The sequence below is a fragment of the Protopterus annectens genome, chromosome 9.part0, assembly GCF_019279795.1.
Source record: "Protopterus annectens isolate FY-2018-M chromosome 9.part0, PAN1.0, whole genome shotgun sequence".
Taxonomy (NCBI): Eukaryota; Metazoa; Chordata; order Ceratodontiformes; family Protopteridae; genus Protopterus; species Protopterus annectens.
In genome coordinates, this window is record NC_056743.1 from 1,738,615,898 (window position 1) to 1,738,638,777 (window position 22,880).

Sequence of the window (22,880 nt, forward strand, 5' to 3'; positions counted from 1 at the left end):
TGAGACCCTGCAGGTGTATACAGACACTACACTGTAAAATATAATGACAATCAAATGCAGAGTAAGCCCAGCTACATTACATAGAGAGATACAGGTCAAACTGCACTTCAGACAACACAAGTTCAGCTAGTGGGACGAGAGGTGGAGGAGTAAGTTTGTTGGTGGAAGGAGTTTCTGTCAGCTTGTCCATTGCAAGTTTCTGCTCATAACCAGGGCGTTCCCAGTGAAGATTATTTTTCAGTTGTGATTAAGATACCATTCACTTGGTAAATGAGCACGACATCACATACACTTCCTCCAGTTAGTCTTTCCCCTCCCCTTGCATACCAATAAAATTCCACATCCACTCCCCTTGCATAACAATAAAATTCCACATCCTCCTGACTGCATAAATGATGCCCTCTTCAAAACTGTCATCTGAAAGAAAATAAGGGCAGGGATCTCACCACAGGAATGGAAGTTAAGGCCATTTTCTTCCTGGAAAGGAGAAAAAAAACATGCATTGCAAGTGATAAGGCGATATCTTGCTGCCACCATGATAGGGAAAATAATGGGTTCACAGAACAAGGCTGGCTATCAGCAGATGACGGTACATAGGCCAAAAATTGGGGGGGGGCAAATCTAGGCAGGAAACCATTAATTTCGTGTACACAGAAAATGCACAGTAGAGTAAAACAAACACTATACAGATAATGTAAGATACAAGACTTGTGCCATTATTTATTAACTGACATGGGTTCCACATCTGTAATCTTCCATCCATTCATATTTCATGTTACTATATATATATATATATATATATATATATATATATATATATAAAGTATAAAGCTCACAATATGGAAAAATATAATGTACTCAGATATATGCACCAACCCAAGGAAATAAAATCCCGATGTGCCCAATAATTGGTATCAACCACTGATAATCATAAGATTACCGACACTGTTGTCATCCTACAAATAGGTGCAAGGAACTAGTAATTGCCAAAGCGTGTTGACTGAGCCCCTATTCCAAAAGGAAAAAGGGACTATCCACATCCACAGCAATGCTACGTTCATTTCTATCATCTAAACACCAAAAAGCCACTCAAGAATTTTTAACACATCAAATAGTCAAGTATGGACAATAATAGCCCTTGCTGCACAATCTCTAAAAAGAGATATATTGGATCAACCCTTGCATATATATTAACTTCCATTTAAATGAGTATTCCAGGATACACACCATCAACAGCAATGCTATGCCCATTCCCATCTATGAAAAAGTAGTTGAATTAATCTAAAGAAACAAATAAAAAGGACGAACAATAATAGCCTTGCTGTGAAAGCACTTAGTCATATAAATCAACATATTCACACTCAGTGCTACCTTGCATATGTAAAACCTTTATCAGGTAAAAAGAAAAGAGAAAAATGGTGTCGGCCAGATTCATATATCTGTGTCCACGCAATGAATCCCTTTAGTAAAGAAATGGCTAAATAGCCCACTCAATATATTAGTCCCCCAAATTAGTCTAATTGGGTATGCAGTCACATATATCAATAAACAGCCCTGAAGATGTAAAACCCCTGCATATAATGCCCAGGGGATGGCAATAACCTCCTAGTAAGAACAGCTAAATGTGAAATAATCAGTGTCCAATGGTGAAACATATCCTAACAAACCTGAAGAGGAAAGGTGGGCAGCCCACTGTCTTATTGGAAAATTGCAACCTAACCTGAGTATTGAACAAGATACAGAAAAAACAACTTTTTGTAATTAAGTTGCCCTACGGTAAAGACTCAAGCAATGCAAAATCATTCCTATGGTATAAAACCCAAATATGTCAAAAACCAAAAGACTCCGACCAAAAATCAATTCAGTTCATAATGATAGTGGTCCAACCATAAGGCACTATTCCAAGACAAGGGACGTTTAGACCACCTCTAAGGGCCCTGTCATTAGAATGCAAAGTCCAAACAAAAAACAAAGCCCCTATTTATCCAACTGATGCTCATTCATCACATAAAAATATTTGTTAAGATAACACCAAATAACATGCTCGCCTGCCCACACCCAAGCAATATTTCCTTTGTTTATCAGGCTTGTGCACATATGCGTTCAGTATTACACAAATGTTAAACCAAAAAAATTAGTTTCCCCATATAAAGACCAAACTTATGAGAAAAGTCTGAACCCCAATCTGCTTTGATGAAAAATCAGTCCAATAATAAAAGTGCAGATTGCTGGTAATGGAATTGTTCCTGAAAATGTAAATTTCCGAACCAACACATTCAAACCTGAGGCCCAAAGGATCCAAAACTTGCTTCCGATTGTCCTTACAATTGAATTAGGCCTGACCCAGAGCCCAATAGTATGAACTGTGAAAGTCCAAATAAATTTTCAAGCCTCTTTAGGACCCAAACAACACCGGGCAGAAGGTGTCAATAAACTAGACCAAATCCGCAATTTTTTGTAGCTGATATTTGTCATATTTGAATATGTCTGTTATTGCCCTTTTCATTTATGCTTTAATAAAGTATTTATTTGCCACAGTCTGCTGGCCTCTCATTTTGTCATTTGGATTCTTCTATTTTGGGGCCGTGCAGTTGACGTACTTGCAGGGGCTGCTTCGTTTTGTTTTACAATGAAGGATTTACCCATGTTAGGTGTAGTTTGATCACAAAGGCAGAAGCTTTATATTTATGACTGCCATATGTCAAACCATATTTGGGGATTGATAAAATCTGTTCCACAGTGTTTCTGGGTCACCTCTGAAATATTGAAATAAGGGTATCCCTCCCCGGCCACCTAAACAAACTGCAACCCCCCTTCTCCATCTTCAAAGATTCAAAGAAAACATTATTGTCATTTAGGAAACATAAGTGCAACCTAAACAGAATTTCGGTTTGGCATTTTAAGTATAAAAAGAATAAGACATGACATATATACAACTATTCTAATGACTAATACACATAAAAAATACTCCTTATAACCTATTTCTAGTCAGGTAAGACTACCCATACATATAAATCTAAACATATGAACAAATAATACTGTACACAGACAAAGAGAAGAATAGGCAGTTTGTTAATATTGGACAAGGAATTATTGCAATTCCACTTTTATGAGAAAGATATTACACTTCTGTAAGATTATATTAACTATAGAGAATTGAATAATGTATCACTTTCAGCAAAATATTAGTAGTGAGATCACATTTGGAGGTAGGAGATGTCCAAGTTGATGTCAGAGTTTATGAGCCTTATTACTGTTGGATAGAAGCTGTTCAAGAGTCTGGAGGTGCTACAGCGGATGCTATGGTACCTCTTGCCAGATGAAAGTATAGCAAACCAGCCAAATGCTGGATGTGATGTGTCTCTAACTATTTTGTATGCCCTCCTAATGCTTCTTCTTATAAAAAGTTCTTGCATGGTTGGAAGATTTGTGCCCATCATCTTCTCCGCAATCCTCACCACTCTTTGAAGCTTCTTCCTCTCTGCCATAGTACTGCTTCCACACCGCACAGTAAAGCTGCAGGTGAGAATATTTTCAATAGCTCCTTTATAGAAAGTGGATAGAGCATTTAAGTTCAAAGCTGGACTTAAAAAGCTTCAGTCACATCAAATCAAATTGTAGGTAACCATCTGAAATGGTGGGACTCACTATTGTGAAAGCACAGAGACTGGCCGAAAACACGGACTTATACATACTAAATTGGAGATGGCCATTTCCTGGAATAGTCCCTTTTCTCCAAGGTATGGGGATCTTAGAGTTAGTATTTATAAGTCCAGGATGTAGGGGGTTTGCCCTCACTTTGGGGGGTGAAAGGGAGCAAGCACCCCTGAAAAAGAAGTTTAACAGAGAAGAGTGATCTTCAAGATTCATTCTTCTCATGCAGTTTAAGTCTTTTTTTTCGACTTGTTAGCATCTGGTGTTATGACTGCCAACATTGCAAAAAGGAGCCCAAATTGTACTTGCCACACAGCAAGCCAAATCCCATAAGGGCTTCTCAACCTCTGTCTAGAATTACTCTCTTCAACCACTAAAGCCTCTTAAATTGTCCATCATCCCTTGCCCTGACTCATTATCCAACAGCATGTCCACCACGATGTAAACCTGAACTCTAATCATGTGAACTGTAAAACCTGCATTTCTCTCATACCTGTTGCTAAATCTATTAATTGCTGCTGTACAGTTTTTGTTATATATTGTTGCTTTCTGTTCTGTTTTTGATACATAAAGTTTACTGCCTCACTGTTCGCTCTTCTTCCTCTTCCTTGTAAAGTATTTCACCTGTACGGTACCCACAAATGGCAAGTTGCAGTCAGTGTACCACCCTGGTAATCAAATGTAAAATAAAATAAATGTATTGGTTGGGTTCCTTGATCAGCCAATTGGATTAATAGGATGTTTTTCACCTTTTTGTTAGATTGTTCTCTTTTATTGTTCAAAATGAACTCCCTAAAACAAGCCTTTGCCTCACCCATGGCATTTAAATGCCTCTTTCTAGAAGTATTTGAAGTCACCAAGGCCGATACCTGAGCTGTAGAATGAGATCCAAGAGGTTAATCAAGTAGGCGGTCTAGCATCTGCTATGTTATGGGATGTACTGAAAGCTCACTTACATTCTCACCGAAGGGGACGTGCAATTAGACTTGTTACGCAATGAGAAGTTGGGCTAAATAGACAGCAAAAAAAATTACGATGGTGAGAGATGCATCACCAGAATGGTGTGTGAACAGCAAAGGCAGCATAAGATTTACTACAGAAGAAGACAGAGGCATATTTGAAGAAACTAAGGTGGAAATTTGTGGCTCTGTCTCCACGGGCTGTAAGTCACTGACCTTTGCAGTTAAGAATGAACGCTGCTCAGCACTGTATAACTGGCATTATTAAGGAGAGATTGGATTCTTCAGGCATTTCAGGAAAACATGCAAGAATTATATAAGGCCATGTCACATGACATACGTTATAGGGTGTTACAAGTTTTGGATTTTATTGTTCATCAGAACAAAGACTGCAATTTATGACACCAAAAGGGGACTAGGAATTATATTTGGAGTTTAAAAGGTTATAAAAAGGGGATGGCTCCAGCCCAGATGGTCTAACTGGAGAGATTATGAGCCAAAGTATGATTTTAGGTTTCTTTGTTATAGTTAAAGGGATAGAGAAAGATGATATGCAAACCGAAGAGTTAGTTGGGCCACTACAGGCCTATTACATTTCTGGATGAAGTTACAATAAACAAGTGGTTTTATTGAAGTTTGAATCCTGTCAGACTTTTTTCTTCTTGAAGTTACTTTATGGTTTCAGTCGTTGGGGAATTTCTGGATGTAGATTATAAATTATACATTGGCAGCTGGATTGAGGTAACTTATTGGTAAATTAATTCAGACAAGGTAATAGAGTTTTGTCATTAAGAGATGTGTTCTGGATTGAGTGAGATCATTTTTATGTTATAGTTGAGAGAGCGATATGATACTATGAGCAACCACTATTGGACAGGTTAAATGCCAGAAAGCCTTTCAAAAGTTAGATTACCTACTTTCTGTTCTGCAGATCTTTGACTTTCCACACAAATGGATCGAGATTTTAAGGAAATTATACCCTGATGCCTTGACAGTGTTTAAAGCTGGACAATTTATCTCAGGTTATATATTCTTTTCTCTGCTAATTTTCAATACAGCAAGAGAAAACCTGGTGCAAGCAATAAAAACATTTTCAAAACTTAGGTGGTTGATGACTGATGATACATTACATTGTGTAATCTCTTCACCGATGATATACTGCCCTTTTTTACCTTTCAGGAGATTTCTTTTCCCTCTTTGTAGGAGTTGTTAATGGTTTATCATAGTATAGCTAGATATAAAGTTAATACAAATAAAACAGAAGTTACATTCCCTCAGAAGCAACAGAAAGGGAGTTTCCTTTTGACTGGTGTGAAGAAAATTTGAAATATCTGTATAGCCACATTAGCAGAGACTGAAAGGAAAACTAACAATACAGATCTACTAGGTGAGATGTGAAAATTAATCAAGGCTTTTAAACAACTGGGTAACCTTTGGGGCACACCACATATTAGCAATCGATTACCCCATTTCCTCAATTGCCCTGTGTGCTTCTTATTACCATCCTTGAGCTACCCAGACATACTGTGAGGTCACAGAAAGTCCAAATACCGAAGTATCTTTGGTGACAATGAACTGTTACTCCAGTATGCTTTGCATATATGAATTCACATTCCTAAATCATTGTATTCTGTTGCCTTCCTGTCTGGCTTTTTACCTTATGGGATTAAGCCTTTATTAAGATTCTTACTGTAATGCTGGGTTTGATTCTCTTAAGTTTCAATTTGCTTACTGTGTAACCCTAAGAAAGTCACTTACTGTAACTATACACTGTTTCTGGGTCAACCTATGAAAACATATAGCTGTTCATAGTAGGTTTACACATCTTACAAATATGTAAGCAATTTCAGAATGGTTGAAACCAAATGTTGTGAAAATCAACTCAATGGTTCAAGTATCTCTGCAGCCATCACCAAGCATATAGAAGAATAAATGGTATGATCCAGTTATCCAAACTTCAAAACATTATGCCCAAGTCAAGTCAATGTCCTGAGCTTATGAATGGTTTTGAGCTGGCTGTGATTCTGTAAGAAGGCTTGTGCATATCCCTTTGCATTATATACAAATGAGAATTCACACTAGTCTTAATGGTTGGGCCAATCACTACAGCTATTTCCAAAACAACTAATGTATGCACTGCTTTAATTCATGAAGCAAGTATAAATTCATGGAGCATAAGCATGTTATGAAAATGTAGCTCACTATGCAAAATATCCTTTCTGTGTTATTACATAGTTTGCCACCATTACACTAAAGGTGGGGAAAGCTAATGCGGTGTAATCAAAGTCTATAAAAACCTGAAGCCACAAAGTTATGAGTCTGAAAAGATATATTACTGCACTCTAGGTATATATATGATCTGATCTCTGATTCTTCCAAAATGTTTAAGCTTTTTCAGACTTCTGTACTTAGAAAATATATAAAGCTTTGCAAAACAGGCCCCCATCCACTGCATACTATGTAGAGCCCACAAACGGTTATTTCACACTCCTCAAAACCAAGGTGGAATCCTTCAAAGCCCTCTGGCCTGTGGAAAATACGGCCCAGACCACAGAATCCTTTATAAACGCATTCTATGAACACCTTCAGGAATGCATGGATCATGCAATCCCAAATAAAACCAAGACCCAATCCTCCAAAGGCAGACGTCCTGTCTGGTGGACCCCAGCCATAAACAAACTATACAATAGAAGGAGGAAGCTACTACATGATAGAACAAAATCCCAAAAAGGGAAGGCATCTCTGATCAGTATTAGCAAAAAACTACGGGCACTCATAAAATCATCTAAGGCCAGCTTCGAGAGAAAAATTGCACAGGACACTAAGGATAATCACAAGGCTTACTTTAGTTATGTTAGGAACCTGGGTGGGAATTCCCAGATATGCTCAGATTTAGTCCAAAATGACAAAAATACACGAACCCACAGACATTGCCAACATCCTAGCTGACAGGTTCAGCAAACTTCTCCCCTCCCACCAAAAGGGCAAATATCTATCACAGCAGAGTGCTGCCCCTGACATCTCAGATGCTCAGGTAAGAGCTGCCCTCTCCAAAGCAAAAAACACAGCATCAATGGGATCAGATGGTGTCCCGGGCTGCATCCTACATGAACTCCAAGAAGAGCTAAACCCAAACATAAAACTACTGTTCAATCTCAGCCTTACTACAGGATATGTACCCAAAGAGTGGCGTACAGCAACAGTGGTCCCTCTCCACAAAGGTGGTGCCTCAAGAGATCCTGGAAACTATCGCCCCATAAGCCTGACTAGCTTGGTCTGCAAAGCTATGGAAAGGATCATCATGGACCTCATAAATAAAGATATTGGAGACCTACAGACACTGGATCCTACCCAGTTCGGCTTTGTTAAGGGCAGATCCTGCCTCTTAAACCTAGTTGATTTCTTTGAAACAGTCACCAAGGCCATTGACGAGGGGAAGGTGGTCCACACAGCCTACCTGGACCTCGCAAAAGCCTTCAATACAATACAATACCCCACTCGGGCATTATATATAAGCTCACCAGCTTAAATATAAACCCCTATGTCACTAGATGGGTTGCAAACTGGCTCAAGGACAGAACCCACATGGTTAGAATTGCTGGAGCCATGTCAGAATCCAAACGAGTTACAAGTGGCGTCCCACAAGGCTCAGTCCTGGGACCTCTCTTGTTCGGTATATATTTCTGGGAGGTACAGGCCAACACGGAAGGACTGTGGCTGACCAAGTTCACAGATGACTGCAAACTGGGCGCCATAATCGACTCTCCAGCCGACACAAGCATCCTCCAAAAGGGCCTCATAAAAACAGGCAACTGGTGCCAGAGCCATGGCCTCAAGCTAAACGCCAAAAAATGTATAGTCATCCCCTTTGGCAAAAACAAAGTGCCCACAAATTACCACATAGGTGGTAATCCATTAAGTACAGAAGAAGTAATTAGGGACCTGGGGACCCAAGTTGATAGCAATCTCTCATTTGACAACCACGTGGCCAAAGTGGTTATTAAAACATTTTATATAGCCCACCTAATCATGAAGGGATTCACATCTAGATCAGGGGAGGTCATCGTGCCTCTTTAATCATCCCTCATCAGGCCCATAATTGAGTACAATGCCCCTTTTGGGATGTACCTTACCAGACACCTGCAGTAACTGGAAAGACCCCAAAAGTACCTCACCAAGAGGATCAAAGGGCTCAAACAGCTGCCATATGCTGCCTGGTTAAAGAAACTCCAGCTCTACTCAGTGGCATACCGCCTGCTCAGAGGCAATCTGTGCCTGATGTATAAAGCCATGTCCAACCTGGAATTAATGGACATGCTGCACCTCAGAAAATCCAAATCCCATCGAGCTATGCGCTCGAGAGACTTGAACCTCAGCACTGAAATAAATAGGACATGCTGGAGGGACAGATTCATAACCCAGAGGCTCCCTTCACTCTGGAATAAAATCCCAGTCCAGGTTAGGCAGAGTCCCTCATTGACTCTCTTCAAGAGGAATCTTGATGAGTGGATGGGAGATCATAGGTTTACCCCGGGTATCATTTCTGTGTCACTGTTAAACAGAGGCACAGTATACTAACCTCAAAAAAGAGCATACCAAAATTAATTTAAAATGGGTGGCGAAAGCCAAACACACTCTGGCTAGGCTTATAAATGCCCTAGGGCAGATAGCCTAGTATGAATCTATGAACCTATGAACCTATAAATTCAACAATGCTGGAGAGGATTGCGGTCACAAATTACTTATTTTATTTCTTTCTGTTAAACGGGTAAATGGAAAGAGAGTGCTGTGAAATAAAAAAGTTCTATTTTGGACTGAAAGTCAGTCATTTTTTAAATAAATTGTAATGGTAGGTACAAGGGTCAGTCAAGTGATTGAAGAAAATTACTTTATCCTCTGCTATTTGAAATGGCTGTGAATTTGAATGAAGTTAAGACAATTGGGAGATCAAACTGTAGCTTAGGGATCAACTATTTTTTTTACCAAAGCTTTTCTAGTAATGGGGAGAGAAGGTCTGATAACCTATAAGAGAATTTTACTTGGGTTCACACCTTGTTGGTTGTTTTTCTATATGCAGTGCTAATGTTAAAGAGGGGTCTAGTATAAAGAAAAATATTTCTGCTGATAGACATTGAGAATATGATTATTATGTGGGTGTGTGAATATCAAATGGGGTGAAATAGCTCTCTTTGGGGTAGTGGCAAACAGTCTCCTAATTTCCATGGGTTTATTGTTAGTGTACCATGTCTGCATAGTTTTATAACTATGTCCTTCAGTTTAAACTGTGGGATGGCAAATGATCTGTCTACGTCTAGACGATTTTTATCTGCATATATAGTCACATTGATTGTGGATATGTTCTAGAGTTAGATCAGTAATTAACTGTGAGAATAGTAAACTGCCCAGGACTGGCTTTGTGGTACTTCTGAGTTAAATGTACCATTTTCTGAAAAAGTCAAAACAAACCTCAGAAAGTTCTAGTGGTCAGGAAATTTCTGAACCAAGCTGCACCATCAGTTGCAAAAATAAGTGTTTCCAGATTTTCTAATAGTAGATCATGAATGACATTGTCAAAGGTCCTTGTCAAGTGTACAAATACCCTAACTGTAATGAGAACATCATTCATACTACAATATATAAATTTTAACATATAAATTGTAGTCGGCTATACTGAATACTACTTAGAAGCCATGTTGCTGGTCACACATCAGTCCATAGCCATTTATATGCCTGAAAATGTGATTATAAATTATTTTTTCAAATACATATGAAAGGGAACAAGCTACATACACAATACCATAGTGGATACAAGGTGTAGTTAAATCTCATACAATTTTTTTATACTTATTGCATTATTACACTCTGCTAAGTACACTGCATTTATATATGTCATCAGTTCTGTTAAGAAACATGACAACTTTTGTCACCTCATTTCTTTACATACTTCAAATGGTTCTGTAAGCTCTTGGTTTGGACCTAACGTAGATAATGTATACGAGTGCTATTATGTAGACTTACATGAGTGTTTTTTGTTTTCTTTCTTTTTTTCTTTTAGAGGGGCAACACATCTGCAGATCATCTAATTGAACACTGCAAGTGTGCATATTTGCTCCTTAGTTAGGACAGAGAGGTGTTTATGGCATGGCAGTCATACAGGAAGATTTTTGCTATGTGCCCTGACATGCCCCTTGAATGGCACATCACTTTTCCATGAGTGGAAATGCAACATGTGTAGCATGAGGCCATAACTTATTTCTGCAAGTGATGGATCCTATCAGGCACCCACCATCAGTCTTCTCAGGTAACTGTCTTACCACAGAGCAGATGGTTCCTGAGACCTCTCTGGTTTCCACCATGGATTTATTAGCAGAAGATGTCCCTTAACATCTCCTCTGGGAAAGGCAAGCAGGCGTTGCCTCTTCAGTACTCTCTCTTTTTAGTTGGTCCCTCCAGAACTCAGGCCACAAATCAAACCTAGGTCATCTGGGTCACAGTCAGAGCTCCATCCCTTCTTATGATGGAGCCAGCTATAGTGGATGGGTATGGGACACCAGCAATCTTCTCTATCGTGACAATGGGCTTCCCTCGCCTTTCATTATGTAAAGCAAGGCGTAGGAATTCTATTTGGAGCAGCGATTGAATCAGTGTACAGAATCTGCTTTGCTGCTGCTAGGCTTTCAGATTCTGACCTAGCATGTCCAAAGTGTATACTAAACATGGACAAATAAGGGCCATTGAGGAAACTTTTATAGAAAGTTGTGTAATGATACTGTAGCAGTAAAAATAAAAAAAAATATTATATATATTATATCAAAAGCATCACTTTGAATTATATGAATACTAAATAAAAAATAATGTTTTAGATTCTGACTGATGTGCTTGTAAAGGACATTGGTACATATTTTCTTATTAATTTCATAAAGATGCTCATTTATTCTTTGTTTTAACTTTCGTTCTGTTTTTCCAACAAAATATGAAGAACATTTTAACAACTGAATATGGTGGTCCGTTACAGTCAGCCATACCAATACCAGACAGCATCAGTTCATCAAAACTTCATCAGACCTCTTGACCAAATGGCTTTACCTCTGAATTAGAGAAAACCTACAAGTGAAAACTATTTAAAATTTAAAATTGTGCTTAGCATCTTCACATTTATCAAGAGAGGTATTTCAGACCTCCACCTCAATCAGACTAAAACTACTATTTTGCATAAATGAAATACACATCTTTCAAACTGAGATAATCACTTTGTAGCACAGATTAACCTAGATTTAAAACAAACAGGCTGAAGCAGGGTACTATCTCCTTCTCAATCTGTTTTTCTTTAAGTTACAGATGAGCTTCTGATCTTGTGATCTCACAAGACATCTTCACCTGAACCAACTTTCAGGTTCCTAAAAAGTGTCACTAAGGCCTCTTACTGTGTTAATTTTACTTTCTTATTGTCTATAAAGCAGAAACTTTATGGATTCATTTATAAACTCAGACTGCATTTATTATTCTAATTTTTCAACCAGCATTTACTGGCACAGTACTTTTCAATTTTAATTAAAGATAGTACCAGGCAAGGTTGCCATTTTTCCCCTTATTTATTTAACCTGTATATTGAACCATGTATTATTTTATCTTCACTCAATGTTTTCTGTTCACTTTATTCATTTTAACGGCATAAATATTCCATTCACAGCATTTGCTGAAGATATTAACATTTATTTAAAATCCTTCTGAAAAGCCTGCTCATTAGTAACAATTCCACCTATTCAAATTATTCTATTAATCTTAACAAGAATATTATTTGTTCTGTTTGATGATTACTGTCATATTAATCCTCTCAATTTATCTGTAATTAACTTATCAACCTCTCTGACACACTTCACAGTTTTTTTTTTCAAGAATATTCCTAACTGTAATTAATTCAGCAAGATTTAGTAAGATAGAAAACATTGAAATTCTCTCTGCATTCTAAGACTGCGATAATGAAAATATAAACATTTACACCAGCTTTTTCTTATATAAACTTTTACCACCAACTGCTATCAAAAGTGAATTTGTACACATGAATTTCAAACATTACCTGGTTCCCAAATCAATTAGGATCTCACGTAATAAACATTATGCTCCTGAATGTCATGGTGACTTATGGAGGGATTCATAAAGGTTAACACTAGGTGTGCACTATGTGTACACTTTGAGGTAACATTTCTAAATTCAAGAACAACCCTACCACAATGCTTTTGTTGTCTATTCATTCAGAAAGGTTACAAAAAGTGTACACATTGTGGTCAACTTCATAAAACCCCCCTAAAACTTAAAAAAAATAGTATTTTAAGATTTTTAAACTTTATTAAAGCCCAGTTAGTGAAATTAATCTACTGTGAATTTCTATTTTGCTTAACTATATTGAGCATTGAGCAATCAACATTCTAGTTGGAGAATGCATGATAAATGACTATTTCTCAGTCTCAATTCAGTGAATCACAAGTCATTGAAAAAAATTCACTGAAAACTCATTTTGTTGAAAACTCTTTTTGTAGATTCACATTTCATAGAAAACTTCATATACAGCAAATATACCTTTTTTTTTACAATGGGGCAAGAAGCCACTTTGTACTCCTCATGTGGGGACAGCCTCCTCAATCCCTTACTTAACTACAGTAACTCCACACAACCATTTGTGGAAAGAGAAAAAAAAAAGACATGCATTGAATCACTTCTCATGCAGTTTGTGTTTGTGCATCAGCAGTGATTGTATATAGGCTTCTACAGTTTTGTATGAATTGTGATCACATGAAATGTGACTTCAGGGAATTTTTCTTTCAGTGATACATGATTTAGCAACATGAGAGTCAACAAAATGAAGTGCAACTGTGACATCCATATCTGACTTCCCTATTTTAAAATCTTTATTGGTAGCAGCCATCTTTGTTAGTGATTTTGCATCAGCATGAAATATTTGTGAGATTCAACTCTTGCTAAAAGGTTGTGTTGTTAATATAAATACATTTGGATAATGTTAAAAGCATTGTTCAACCGTCTGCAGTTTGACAGTGAAAATTGCTTTTTTACCCTTTAAAGAAAAAAACGTCAGTCTCCTAAATGAGTAATCTTAATTTACAAACTAATACTAGACCTGAAATTTAACAGGTAATTTTGTATGGTTTCTTCCCATTATTTATTTACCCTTTATACTGAAACTATTATTTCATTTTCACTTAATCTCTGTTATTCACTTTCCTCATTTAAATATCTGCACGGGCTCCCTTTTGTGTGGCTGCCTGACTTTACGGTGTGATCCTACTTCTTTGGGAATTATTTTTCATGGTCCTTATCAGATGGCAAGAGGCTTGTTCTGGTGGGGAGGAATAAGAACTTGAGCACCATGTTGGAAATCCCTCACTGTAACATGTTTGTTTTGACTGTGCTTTTGAGCATCTTTTATTTCTTTCATCTTTGAGGGGTCATAGAATTCTGTGTATGAAGCAATTGCCTGACACCCAGGACAGGGAGCACAAAACCTTCCTATAACACAAGAAATCCCAAGAAGCACAGCCTCTGTAGAACCTGCTGTCTTGCCTCTTCCTCACTTAAATGGCCACAATGTACAGCTATGGGTCAGGTCCAGTGCTGTGTTTTGGTAGGCTTGTGGTGTTAAATGCCATTTAATGACTTCTTACCCTTTCTTGTCAGTGCTGTAAATGAACTTGTTACCTATTTCAAAATAGAGAAATGTGACTGATTGACCTGGAGATATAACAATACTATTTATAGTCTGTATGTTGATTCTGGCTTATTTTAAGGTAAGACCCTCCTACTATGTTTTATTAAAACTGAAGTAAAGAATGTTCACATTTTGTCAGGTTCTCATTTCTTCTATTCCATTGAGCCCAGATTAATTTCTGGTCTGAATCATTTCATAGTAATACAGGTAGGGTATGTTCTGCTTTACCGTCATTCTGGCTTTCCTGTAAATCTACTTCAAAAAGAAGGTAACCCTTCCTCACTGTTCGACCAATGCTCAGTTGACACTTGTGATCTACCATTCAAGTAGGCCCACAAATCAAGAAAGTAAGTACATTCTTATCCAAAAAATTACCCCATTCCTCAGGGCATTATCCCAACACAATCTTTTAGTATGCCTAAAGGAATATTAAAGACCACTTCAACAGTGGGATAGTCGCTTCTATCTTTATACACACATGCAGTCCCCAGCTTTTCCTGTCGGTTTGCTATACGATCATTTACTTATATATTTATTAGTTACTATAATTCCAGAATCAAGCAGTACTTTTACTTATTTCCCTTTAATTTCTTTGTCACATTTTTTAATTTGTGATTGAGTACTTCTTACATTAGCCAGTTCAATATCATTTGCAAGCAAAAAATGTGTCTCCTTGCTAGCTGGTATATCATCAGCTGCAAACAAAGTCTTATCACTCTGTAGACCATTGTTAGCTATGTATATGGAGTCAAACTACTTAAAACATTTAGCTTTGTTAACTTATGTTCATCCTATCTTCATTTATGGGTTGTCTGAGACAGTCTCTCTCTCTCTCTCTCTCTCTCTCTCTTTCTCGGCCTCTCTCTATCTCTCTCTCTCTTTTAAAAAGGAAATATCTTTCTTCTTCACTATTACCCTTCAGACCTTACTTACTTACTGCTTGCACCATTTTATGGTAGTTCCTTGGGTTAAACAGTGTATTTAATGTCCTGTTAGTTTTCTCAACAAAGACTATTAACTGAACTGTATGTAACCAGATTACCCTAACTCACCCATCCATGAACAGCTGAAAGTAGATTTCTCGGGAAATGGTTTACTACAATAAATTCCAAAATCTGGAGTGTTGAATTCTATTCTAAGTTGAATATTTTTCATGCCAGGTGGAATAAGTCAAATATTTGAGACAGTGTCAATTTATATGAGACATAGGTCCAAACATGTATGACCTCCAATCAGGTGAGAATGTTTGCTTTCAGACGTTTGAAGTCAAATAAACTAAGCAACCTTTCCTGACAGAGGTGTGAAAAAACATAAAAGAACAATTGAAACAACACCAGAGCCAAGCAGAACATGAACAAACTAAGTTGATTATTAGTGCTTTCAACTTTAAATAAATCAGATTTCATCCGAATGAACATTCCAAAGAAACTCCACGTTAAATACTTGATCTGAGATCACATGATGAATTGTATCCTAACACATAAAAACAATTAATACATCCTTTAATAAATAATCTATTTAAATAATGGATAAAAGACAAATTTAAAAAAATATTTTTAACTCGTTTTTTAAAAGCATTTGATATTAATCATCTCATTTAGACCAGGGTTTGAATCTGCTCTTAACCTAACTGCCATTATCTTTTTTTGTTTTTAAGATCACCCGCACTTAATTCAACAAAAATTAAAAAAAATGTATCCTTGTACATCAAGGTTTGTTTAAATAATGCATTATTAATATTACCTTTCTTTATGGCATACAAATGAAGGAATGACAACTAGAACACTTGCAAAGAGAATTTAGGGGCATTTTGAAAAATAGGAGTTTAAATAAGTTTTTTACATTTCCGTCATAGGTAGTATTTTACGGTTTACTATCATATAGTCGACACTCAAAAGCCATTCCTACCTTAAATGCCAACTAAAAAGTTGAACACGGACTGTTGAGAAGGTCAGAATGTCATAAACACACTTCATGTTGCGAATTCGACCTTTCTTGATATCCGTACACTGTAGTCCAACATTGCACACCATGTGACATAACGATTTTGCAGGGGGGAAAGTCCCCCTGCACCCCCTGGGGGGGCTACACCCCCCATACCCCCTGCAAATGATATATTCCAACTCTGAGATCGCACTACAGTGGGGAAAAAAAGGAGCTATGTCTTACCATAACATTCCAGCTGTGTTGTTGATCTTCGTTCATTCATTACTGATGGGTTATCGGTTCCGTCCTCGGAACCAAGCCAGCCAGTATCAAGCTCGCGTCAGCCAAAAACTCTCGAGCCAATGTCCTACCCAGAATGCTCTGCTCCCTGTTACCTCAGATCGAGTTTGCAAGTTGATAGATAAAAGTAGAGGCTACCTCTGGTCATAACAGACCTACAAGAAAGGAGTACATGAGATCTACCAGGAACCTCCGGATGGGGGACAGAGGGTGGGAAGTAATGAAGATCAACAACACAGATGGAACATTATGGTAAGACATAACTTCTTTATCTGATGTTGTTAATCTTCGTTCATTCCTTACTGATGGGACAGAGTCCCCAGCTACCTATATTCCTGAGTGGCCCTCATGGAAGGACATTCCTGAGCACCATGGAACCAAAGGAAGCTCTACCTCTGCAGGCCAAGTCCAATTTGTAATGAAGAATAAAGGCATGAGGTTTGGCCCAAGTTGCAGCTGAGCAAATATCACTGAGGGAAACCTTAGCATGGAAAGCTGCTGAGGTTGCCATAGACCTTGTAGAATGTGCTTTCACTCTATGCGGCAAGGTGAGATTGTTTTTGTTGTAGATAAAGGTGATACAATTTCTCAACCATGAAGCCAATGTAACTTTTGATACAGGAAGTCCAAAAATTAAAGCACCAAACCACGAAAAACACAGATCGAGGCAGAAACCAGGAACCTTCACGAAATATAATCCAAATTTATTCCAAGGACATATAACTCCACCATCGACTTCAATAACAATAAAAACAGACAGCACAATTTTAAGTTGAGCGCGCTTTCTCCTTGTTGCAATAACAAAGCTTCTTCAGAACTAAAAATCACACATAACATTTCCTCTTATATATTACAAGCAATCAATGCGCTAATTGCATCTAATTACATTTGCTGTTCGTCTTAAAGTAATACATTGCTATACAGGCTTAAATGCTGTTAGAAAAATGTATTACGTGCAAAAAATATATATATATATTTGCAGTTGTATACAAGAATACACAAGTTTAAAAAGTTGTCCTATCAAAAAATAAAAAATGCATGTATATATGTATATAAATATACTTTAATCCCCTTTCATTATGTGAACGCCTCTAACTAAGTGAAAAATAATTCATGTAAACATTTCCCCTAAATAATACATATACCTAAATACTCAACCTAACTATACTATTAAAATTGCTAGTATCGTATTTAAGAAAAATTACATACCCTACACAGTAAAAATTAAAACAAGACAGGCCAAAACAGCCAAATAAATATCTATCTTACATAGGATTTAAATGAAAATTCATCAGGGAACGTATCTAAAATTGTTTATAATTTAGCCTGTCTTAATCTCAACACACTCTGTATGCTAATGCTGTCATTCAGTCCAGGGGGTCTACTGGCATCCAATTTGAGTTGCCAAAATAGTTCCCTGTATTCAACCCTTGATTCCCAGTTACCCCCCCGGGATCCATCACAACCTGTTCAATGACCACAAATTTAATATTCATATTTTTGCATATCAATGAGTGTTTGTAAAACGCATTAGACTCCTTCCCTTTTTTTATTTCATATGAGTGTTCGTAAATTCTTTTTCTTAGAGTACGTGTAGATTTACCTATATAAAAACTGTTGCAAGCCGTACATGTTCCAATATATACAATACCTTTTGTACCACAATTGTATTGTCTGGATGGAACCAACTTGTATTTTCTAGATGGAATGTAAATGTCTTGTTGATCTAAAATGTATTCACATTGTCGACAGGACCCACATTTATATGTACCTTTCTTATTATTGGAATTCCGTGTCTTATACAGTTCATTTGTCTCTAATAAATCTTTTAAATTCTTTCCTCTTTTTCTAATAAAAGTGGGATGATTAGGGATGTAGTTACCAATGTCGTTGTTCATTTTCAATATTGGCCAATATTTACTAACAATTTCTTCCACAATATTGCAAGTGTCCGAAAAAGTGTGTACCATAGCTTGACTATAATTTTCCTTTTCTCTTTCCTTCTTAGTAACCATCATGTCATCTTTCTGCCCTAATAATGGAAAGTATTTGTTCTTTCTCCCACCTATCACTTCCTCAATTAAAGTCTGTGTTAATGAGTCCGGGTAATCCCTTTCCAGAAAAAGTTTCTTTATAAATTTGACCTCCTCCAAAAACATCCCCTCTTCACTCGCCATCCTTAATGCCCTTATCAACTGCCCTTTTACTATACCCTTTTTCTGAAAAAAAGGGTGTCCACTTCGAAAATGTAAATATGTGTTCGAAAAAGTGGATTTTCTAAATAGTTTTGAATGTAGAAAATTATGTGAGTCCTTATATAAAGTTACATCTAAATAATTAATACTTGTTTCATCAAAGGTATGTGTAAATCTCAAAAATTCAGTACAAGAATTAATATATTCATAAAGTTGAAGAAATGCTAACTTAGACCCTTTCCAAAAAATGCAAATGTCATCCAAAAAATGGGTGTAAAATAAAATGTGTTGCTTCCGTGATGTGTTAAAAATGTATTTTTCTCCCAAAAATATAACACACAGTTTGCATAAATGGGGGCACATGCTGCCCCCATCGCAACTCCTTTCTTTTGTTGAAAATGGTCACCATTAAAATACACAAAATTATTCGTCAATACTGTCTCTGTAAATTCTATAATTAAATTAACAAGGTTACCATTTAATCCAGATTCCATACTTAAAATATCACAAAACCATTCCAGCCCTATGCTGTGAGGGATACTCGGAAATAATTCCACCACATCTACGGTGACAAAGTATAACTCAGTGTCAACTATACTTGTTGGGATATTTCTCAAGAATTCCCAAGAATCCCTGCTGATGTGTGGAACCGAGTTAATGAAATGTTTCAATTTTGTGTCCACAAATATAGCCAGAGGTTCTATAATACTCCCCCCTCCAGCTACAATGGGTCTGAATTTAAGTGGTTCTAACCCTTTATGCACTTTGGGTATCCCAAATATAACAGGAAGCCGAGGATTTTCTACATATAAAAAATTATACAATTTTTCATCTATGCTACATTGAAGCAGATGATCCATTAAATAATAATTAATCTTGGAGTACGCGATGTTTATTTCATTACAGGATACTATCATATAATGATCAGTATCCTGTACAATATTATGTATGTAATTTTCATACATTTCCTGGTACATCAAAACCACCCCTCCCCCTTTGTCTGGTTTCATCACTCTAATTTTTTCTTCTCTCAATTTTTTTAATAATGTTTCTTCCTCTTCTGTCCAGTTTTTATTTTTATTGTTGTAGTCCTTGTGAAACTACATTTGCCTCACATCTCTTTCAACCATTTCTTCAAAGACTTTCAACACAGGGTTAATGGGGGGGTTTATGCAAGTTGATAGATAAAAGTAGAGGCTACCTCTGGTCATAACAGACCTACAAGAAAGGAGTACATGAGATCTACCAGGAACCTCCGGATGGGGGACGGAGGGTGGGAAGTAATGAATGAAGATCAACAACACAGATGGAACATTATGGTAAGACATAACTTCTTTATCTGATATTGTTAATCTTCATTCATTCCTTACTGATGGGACAGAGTCCCCAGCTACCTATATTCCTGAGTGGCCCTCATGGAAGGACATTCCTGAGCACCATGGAACCAAAGGAAGCTCTACCTCTGCAGGCCAAGTCTAATTTGTAATGAAGAATAAAGGCATGAGGTTTGGCCCAAGTTGCAGCTGAGCAAATATCACTGAGGGAAACCTTAGCATGGAAAGCTGCTGAGGTTGCCATAGACCTTGTAGAATGTGCTTTCACTCTATGAGGCAAGGTGAGATTGTTTTTGTTGTAGATAAAGGTGATACAATTTCTCAACCATGAAGCCAATGTAACTTTTGATACAGGATGACCCCGTCTAGGGCCAGAAAAAGCCAGAAACAGTTGGTCTGATTTACGGGTAGATTTTGTTCTGTCCAGATAAAATTGTATTTGCCTATGAACATCCAAGGAGTGCATACAATACTCTCCCTTGTTAGAATGGTTAGGAAAGAACACTGGGAGATCAATAGACTGGTTGATAGATCGCTCTGACACCACATTTGGTAAAAAGGTAGAATTGGTTCTCAGTGATACCCTGTCCTTATGGAAGATAAGATAGAGAGTTCTGATGCATAAGGCCTGAAGTTCTGACAATCGTCTGGTCGATGTGATTGCAATCAAAAACAAAATTTTCCAAGACAGATATCTTACATCACAACAGAACACGGGTTCAAAAGGTGGAGCTGTTAAAGCTTGTAGAACCAAAGCCAAATCCCAAGGTTGTATGGGTTCTGTAAAGGGAGGTTTTAGGTGGAGAACCCCTTTCAAGAAAGTCTTACAGATTCTGTGTGACATAAGTGAAGAATCTTGAAAACCAATATGAAAATTTGAGATGGCAGCTAAATGTACATGGATAGTAGAATCAGACACCCCAGAGTGGAAAAGATGTGATAAGTAATCCAATACCACCGAGACCGGGGCTGACAATGGGTCTATTTGCTTATCTGCTGCCCATAGAGAGAACCTCTTACATTTGTTAAGATAGATTAGTCTGCTGGATGATTTATGAGATGCAATAAGAATATTGCACACAGGAGATGAAAGGTTTTCATGCCTGGCAATCATAGGAAGTGGAGAACCCAAGCTGTCAGTTTCAGGGTTGATAGATTGGGGTGAATCAGACCCTGCGGATGGGAGATCAACATTGGTGATGGATTGAGGATCCATTGTTGATCTAGCAGGTGAGGCCAGAGGAAGGCAAACCAGACTTGTCGAGGCCAATATGGAGCAATGAGGATCACTTTGCTCTTCAACTGTCATGCTTTCTTTAGAAATTGGGAGATGAGGGGAAGAGGAGGATAGGCATAAAGAAGACCTGAGGGCCAAGCGTGGACTAGAGCGCCCCTTGGTGACTGTCCCTGAGGGGGGATCAGGGTAAAGTAGCTGCTGCACTTGTAGTTGGTTGGGGAGGCAAATAGGTCACAGCAAGGCTGGCCCCAGTGTTGGAAGATTTTTGCTGCTATCAGAGGGTTGAGGGACCATGCGTGAGGCCGTAGAATGCACTTGTTCAATTTGTCTGCTATCACACTGAAACTCCCGGGAATGTGTGTTGCAATGAGAAAGCGGTTGTGAGCTATCGCCCATTGCCATATTCTCAAGGCTTCTCGGCATAATGGGTAAGATCTGGTGCCCCCTTGTTTGACGTACCAGACCACTGATATGTTGTCTGATTGGATCGCAATAGTCCCTGAGGGAAGGATGCAGTGAAATGCTTGCAATACTAGAAGCACCGTCCTCAATTCAAGGACATTGATATGCAAAATGGCCTCTGTCTCTGACCAGGTGCCTTGGACCTAGTTTCCCTGACATAGCCCCCACCACCCCATCAGGGAAGTGTCCGTGGTCACCGTGGCTATCGGTAGATGGGGGGTGAAAGGGCGAGACCATTGTAGGGGATTTTGAGATGTCCACCAGAGTAAATCTTGCTTGTATCTCTGAGTCACACTTATTTGAAAAGAAAAAAGGATGTTGTAAAGGGTACCACTGAGTGAGAAGCAGCCACTGAAGAAGTCTCATGTGAAATCTGGCTAGGGGAACAATGGTAATTGAAGCTGCCATTGACACCAATAGCTGAAGTACAGATCGAGCTGGGGATTTGTGGTGACAGAGCAGTGGTTGAACTTGTCTTATTCTCTGAAGTCTGTGTTCTGGAAGGGATGCTGTGCAATTTCTCATGTCCAACAGTACCCTTATGAATTCCAAAGTGAGTTGGAGTTGTGCTGGATTTTTCCCAGTTTATAGTGATTCCCAGGCTTTGAGCTGTTAAGAGAGTATACTGCAGAGCTTCTTCCAGTAGATGCTGGGTGGAGGTGGTAAGGAGCCAGTCGTCTAGATATGGAAACACCTGGAATCCTTAAAGTCGCAAGTGAGCGATAACCACTGCAATGCATTTTGTGAACACTCTGGGGGCTGTAGAAAGACCAAAAGGCAGGGCTCGAAACTGGTAGTGACTGGCTCCTATAAAGAAGCGGAGGTATCTTCTTGAGGATTTGTCCATCTTTATGTGGTAATACGCATCTTGACGATCTACAGAGCACATCCAGGCATCTTCTTCCAGAAGAGGAAGAGTAGACTGAACCGTGACCATCCGGAATTTCTCTGTTTTTACAAATTTGTTTAGTGTACTGTGATCCAGAATTGGTCTCCAGTCCCCTGTCTTTTTTGGCACTAAAAATAACCTTGAGTAAAATCCAGATCCTATCTGGTCTGGGGAGCCCGACTGGATGACTCTTTTTTGTAGCA